Genomic DNA, 6783 nt, shown 5'->3' with positions numbered 1-6783 from the left:
CCACGTTTTATTAACAGGGACATGGAGTACAAGAGTAAGGAGGTGATTTGAACATAGCATCCTGTTCTGGGCTCCGCGCTTTAGGAAGAGTACATAGGCATAAGGGAGTGTGCAGAGGAGGCTTACAAGAATGAATCCAGGGAGGAGGAATTTCTGTTATGAAGATTGAACAGACATGTTGGGGTTATTCTCTTGGAAAAGAGAAGTGTGAGAGGAGATCTGACTGAAATATTCAAAATCACCAGCTGCTTGGACCGAGTAAGTCGGAGGAAATGTTCACAACATCCATCTGGGTGGGTATATGAACAGGAAGGGTTGAGAGGGATATGGGCTGGGTGCTTGCTAATGGGACTAGATTAATTTAGGAGATTTGGTCAGCATGGATGAGTTGGACCGAAGGATCTGTTTCCATGCTGTCCATCTCCATGACTCCGTATATGTCTTCCTCCAGCAGGATGTTAATCCCCTTTATCTCTGTCATAAACCTAACTCAAACCCTTTGGTTTGGGCCATGTCCAAGACCATAATTTCAATGGCCTGCCTTGATCGATGTCTGGAACAGACTGGAATCACTCTGCCCAAGTTAGCTACAACTGCAAACAAAACTTTTGATCATCATCTCCGCCTCAGTCTTGCTTGATGTGCTTTTCGAATGTTTTTTTTAGATTAGATTACTTACAGTGTGGAAACAGGCCCTTCGGCCCAACAAGTCCACACCGCCCCGGCGAAGCGCAACCCCCCATACTCCTACATTTACCCCTTACCTAACAATGGCCAATTCACCTGACCTGCACATCTTTGGACTGTGGGAGGAAACCGGAGCACCCAGAGGAAACCCACGTAGACACGGGGAGAACGTGCAAACTCCACACAGTCAGTCGCCTGAGGCGGGAATTGAACCCGGGTCTCTGGAGCTGTGAGGCAGCAGTGCTAACCACTGTGCCACCATGCCGCCCACCGTGATACTTTTTTGTAATTTGCTGGTATTGGTCTGCTCTCTTTCTTTCTCCTTTTATGTTGTAACCAGCTGGGTTTTATACAAAGGGTCACGTCTTATTTTGACACAACCTTTATGTCTTCACAAGATCTGTTACCACTCCATAGGTTGATCAACCATGAAATTTTCTGTTATTATGTCACCTCCACCCTCAAACCTATCAAAAAGCTTCTCCTGAATTCTTCCTGCTCCTCCTCCATTTCATTGGCTTAAAATTGCATAAATCTCTACATGTCTTCAATTCTGATGAAAGGTTATCAATTTAAGATGCTTTCTCTCTATAGGCACTGCCTGATCTGTTTGTATTATTGTCTTGAAGTATATCTTTAAGAGACTTGCTCATCGCAAACGATTCCAGCTGGACATCAACCAGTCACACTTTAACAGATACAGGAGAAACATAAATCTAGGTCATGGTGTTCTCAGCTTTGGTTTCCTTGGGCCAGTATTGGATAAGCCAACATAGTGGAGCTGGATGACATTGAGAATCATGGCAGTCATTGAGCTTGATGAGCTGGTATGGAGTCTAGACCTGCCTAAGTAGCAGGATCCTATTTCACTCTAGTTCGAACATTTAAGTGTTCTGATTTCATCCTGTGGTCCATATTGTTTGGTACCAGCTCATGCTTTATATGGTGAGTTGTCAACCATGGGCTGGAGTCCTCTCCTTTGCCTGCCATCCAGCCTCTCCCCTCAAACAGTATGTGTTTGGTGCCTCCTTGAATTGGTATTCTTTGAAAAGCTGCAACAAAATGCAATTTTTTCAGCAGTGATCGAGTTCTGCACTGCCAAATAACGATTTATCAATTATTTGGTTGATACAAAATTTACATATTTGCATTAGTGACTCCTTTGAATCTAGACATTTATTGAAGTCTGACTGGATCATAATCAACAACTGAGCTCCCACAGTCCTCTGGGATAAAGAATTCCAAAGACTGCACCATCTTCTGAGTGAAGACATTTCTCCTTATCTCAGTCTGAGAGGGCTCAATGCTTATTCTGACCATCCCCCACAATGTCCCCAAACCTGGTAAAAACTTTTCCTGCATCCAACCTGTGTCTTGTATGATTCAGTGAGAGCAGGATTCTGCTGGAAGTCATTCCAGGCACAAAGTTCTGTCTCCACCATAACTGAGTAAAGTTATGGATGAATTTCAAGTCCCAATGCTGTGATTCATTCAAATTTTAGTCAACAAAATACCGAATTATGGATGTAAGTTTGTTCGCTGAGCTGGAAGGTTCATTTTCAGAAGTTTCGTCACCATACTAGGTAACATCATCAGTGAGCCTCTGGTGAAGCACTGGTGGTATGGCCTGCTTTTCATTTATGTGTTTAGATTTCCTTGAGTTGGTGATGTCATTTCCTGTTCTTTTTCTCAGGGGGTGTTAAATGGGATCCAAGTCAAGATTAGGTTAGATTCCCTACAGTGTGGAAACAGTCCCTTCGGCCCAACAAGTCCACACCGACCCTCAGAAGAGTAACCCACCCAGTCCCATTTCTCTCTGACTAATGCACTTAACATTACAGGCAATTTAGCATGGCCAATTCACCTAACCTGCACATCTTTGGATGTGGGAAGAAACCAGAGCACCCAGAGGAAACCCACGCAGACACGGGGAGAATGTGCAAACTCCACACAGACAGTTGCCCGAGGCTGGAATTGAACCTGGCACCCTGGTGCTGTAAGGCAGCAGTGCTAACCACTGAGCCACCGTGTTGCCCAAAATGTTTGTTAATAGAGTTCCGGTTGGAGTGCCATGCTTTGAGGAATTCTTGCGCATGTCCCTGTTTGGCTTGTCCTAGGAAGCATGCGTTGTCCCAGTTGAGGTGGTGTCCTTCCTCATCTGTATGTAAAGATACTAGTGAGAGTAGGTCATGTTTTTTGTGGCTAGTTGATGTTCATATACCCTGGTGGCTAGTTTTCTGCCTGTTTGTCCAATGTAGTGCTTGTTACAGTTCTTGCAAGGTATTTTGTAATCACAGGGAATGACATCACCACAGAAAATGACATCACGAACCCAAGGAAACTTGAACACGTAAATAAAAAGCAGGCCATACCACCAGTTTTTCACTGGAGGCTCAGTGATGTTACCTAGTGTGGTGACAAAACATCTGAAAGTGAACCTTTCAGCTCAGGGAGCAAACATACATACTGAACCTCAACCTGAGCTACAAATCTTCTCAAAACTCGTTAATACTGAATTATCCAACGATCGTAACCTGCGTTCTGCTGGTGGTTAGAAAATGAAATTGTTGGTGTATGTGAACAAGACAGCTAGAGATTTAAGTGGGGTCCAGGATCAGTGGCAGGTGGTGAAATAGACTCCCTGCAGTTGAATCAGAAAGAATCAAATTAAGCCTTCTAAAATCTGTTCACCTGAGAATGTTACAAATCAGTCTCTACAGTGAAACCCTGACTCTTGCACCGATATCTGCTTTTGTTCTTCCTTCACTGCTGGCAGAAATCTAAACCACACCAATTGATCAAGCACATAGAATCCATACAGTGTAGAAGGAGGCCATTTGGCCCATCAAGTCCCACCTCCAAAGAGTATGCCACATCGACACCGCCCCCTACCCTATCCATATAGCCCTGCATTTTCCCATGGCTAGTCCATCTAGCATGCACATCCCTGGACACAATGGAACAATATAGCATGACCAGTCCACCCTAAGCTTTGGACTGAAGGGGGTAACTGGGGCACCCAGAGGAAATCTACTCAGAGATGGGGAGAATGTGCAAACTCCACACAATTGGTTGCCTGAGGCTGGATTCAAACCTGGGTCCCTGGCACTGTAAGGCAGCAGTGCTAACCACTGAGACACCATGCCACCTATATTACACCCCGCAATCCTGCCATACCTCAATTTTCTCAAGTGCAGCTAAATTCTGCAGTTTTCTCTTATTTTGCCAAACTCTGGGGGTTGGCGATTTAGGGTATGTTGCCAAAGGTTTAAAACTGAGTTGAGTGCTGTTGAATTCAGTGCTGTCTCAGGAACGAGATCTTTGCAGGAGCAGTCCCCAGTGTGGCTAAACCCACTCCTCTGTGTACTATTGTTAAACTCCAGGGTGCAACATTTCTCCATCATTTGGCACGATATTAGAGGGAGCCTTGCCCCATAGAGACACTACTTCACCATTTCTCCAAGAGTCAAAGTTGCAACTGGAGTTTTTTTTTGGGGGGGTTGGGTGTGGGGAGGTGAACCCCAGTGAAATATTTTCCTTCAGAGATGTTTGTTTATACAGAAGCGGATTTCTAGAAACAATCCAGTGCATTCACAGACCACTCCTTCTACCGAGTTTACGAAACGTTTAGGACTGTGGCTCAGGGTGAGTGAAATGTTTTATTGCCATGTCTTAAATGTGGTGACGCAAAAGATTTTACAATAACATGCTGCTGTCCTTGAAGCTCATATCACTGCCGAGGTCTGATAATAAACTTTCCAGTTTGGATGCCAGACTATAAGCATCACCAATCAGAGACAATCTAATCACTGCTCCTTGATATTCAATGTGTTACCATCACTGAATTCCCCCACTTATCAATATCCTGAGGGTTACCATTGACATGAAACACAACTGGACTCACCGCATAAACACAGTGGCTACCAAGGTCACAGTAGACAGAGGCTGGGAATACAACGGCGGGTAATTCAACCCCTGACTCCCCAAAGCCTGTCCATCATGTACAAAGTACAAGTCAGGAGTGTGATGGAATACTCCCCCCTTGCCTGGATGAGTGCAGCCTCAACAGCACTCAAGAAGCTTGACACCATCGAGGGAAAAGCCCACTTGATTGGCACCACATCCACAAGCATCCATTCCCTCCACCACTGGCACTCAGTAGCAGCAGTGTGTATTATCTACAAGATGCACTGCAGAAATTTACCAAAGATCCTCAGACAGCATCTTCCAAACCCATGACCACTGCAATCTAGAAGGACAAGGGCAGCAGATACATGAGAACACCATCACCTTCAGGTTCCCCTCCAAACCACTCACCATCCTGACTGATAGAGTCATAGAGATGTGCAGCATGGAAACAGAGCCTTCAGGCCAACTCGTCCATGCTGACCATTTATCTTAGATAAATCTATTCCTGTTTTCCAACGTTTGGCCCATATCCCTCTAAACCCTTCCTATTCATATACCCACCCAAATGCCTTTTAAATGTTGTAATTGTACCAGCCTCCACCACTTCCTCTGGCAGCTCAATCCATTCACGCGCCACCCTCTGCGTGAAAAAGTTGTCCCCTAAATCTTTCCCTTCTCACTTTAACTTAGTTTTGGATTCCCCCATTCCTGGGAAAAGACCTTGTCTGTTTACCCTCATGATTTTATAACCTCAATCTCCGATGCTCCATGGAAAACAGCACCAGCCTATTCCGCCTTTCCCTTTAGCTCAAACCCTCCAACCCTGACACCATCGTTGTCAATCTTTTTTGAACCCTTTCAAGTTTCAATTGGAAATATATCACTGTTCCTTCACTATTGCTGGGCCAAAAGCCTGGAATTCCCTTCCTAAAGACATTGTTGGATCAACCTACAGCACATGGACTGCAACGGTTCAAGAAAGCAGCTCACCCCCACCTTCTCAAGGGCAAGTAGGGATGGGCAATAAAAACTGGCCCAGCCAGAGACACTCCCTTTCCTGATGAAAATTAATAAAAAACATAAACATTGGAATAAAAGTTGAAGAGCCACTTGATAAATATGTATCCTGCGAGTATGGAGGAACATTACATTGACATGTAAAAAGTGTCGTTGCATGATTAAAGAAGAGGTGGGTCTTTGAATCTTGACCAAAATGTATCTCTCACCTCACATGAGGAAAACAGATTAACTGCTTCATTGTTTCATTTGTTGATTGTAGGTGCTTGCTGTCTATAAATTGGTTGCCACATTTGTCTATGTTAAACAATAACTCCACCTCAAAGAGATATCAAGAGCACACAGAATACACTCAATAAATGGAAGTCCTTAGTCAGTCACGTGGCATCCACATACCATTGGCTGGCAGTTTATTTCCAATAATATTTATAATTTGGCATAATTATGACCAAGTAAAATTGCTATGGTGCTGATGAAGTTTGTTACACAGTATGAATTAAACACTTGCTACTCTAATAAAGCTAAGCAATATTTTCTAAAAAAATTTTCAGCAGACATTAGTGTGATAAAGTTTTTTTGTAGTATGTACTATTAATAATTAGGAGTATTGAAGTATGTGTGTTTAAGAAACTATTGTATCCCATACAGTTATTTCATTAGAACATTAGATCTGTTGGTAATGCAAAGGGCTCTTTAGTAACATCAGGAGGCTAGAGCCAAAATTGGGAGAGCCGTCTCACAAACTAATCAAGCAACAGCCTGACATAGTCATACTCACTGAAACATACCTCTCAGACTATGTCCCAGAATCCACTCCTACCATTCTGGAATATGTCCTCTATCACAAGCAGAATAGCTCCAACAGAAGTAATGGAATACAGTCCAGGCAGGAGTTGCCCTGGGAGTCCTCAACATTGAATTTGTTTTATTCATTCATGGGATGAGGGCATTGCTGGCTAGGCCAGCCTTTATTGCCAATCACTAAGGTAAGAGTTAACATGGAGTTAACATGGAGTCACATGGAGGCCAGCTCAGATAAGGATGGCAGTTTCCTTCCCTAAAGGACATTAGATGGGTTTTTCTGACAATTGACAATGGAGTTATGGTGATCGTCAGACTCTTCAATCCAGATAGTTATTGAATTCAAATTCCACATCTGCCGAGGCAGGA

At 43.7% G+C, this 6783-nt stretch overlaps 1 long non-coding RNA gene across 1 annotated transcript in view; it reads right to left on the bottom strand.

Annotated features, from left to right (window-relative positions):
• Positions 1 to 1079: 1079 nt before the first annotated feature.
• Positions 1080 to 6783, bottom strand: part of LOC148139800 (uncharacterized) — an 18769-nt gene continuing 13065 nt past the window's right edge. The window contains exon 4 of the long non-coding RNA XR_015753501.1: positions 1080 to 1739. This is a non-coding gene — a long non-coding RNA (uncharacterized LOC148139800). The remainder of the gene's footprint in view (positions 1740 to 6783) is intronic.

This window comes from Chiloscyllium plagiosum, unplaced genomic scaffold (genome assembly GCF_037043375.1).
Source record: "Chiloscyllium plagiosum isolate Xiang-an unplaced genomic scaffold, Cpla_swu_hap1 HiC_scaffold_37, whole genome shotgun sequence".
Taxonomy (NCBI): Eukaryota; Metazoa; Chordata; class Chondrichthyes; order Orectolobiformes; family Hemiscylliidae; genus Chiloscyllium; species Chiloscyllium plagiosum.
Note: the sequence above shows the minus strand (reverse complement) of the source record. Positions and strands in the feature narration are given on the sequence as shown.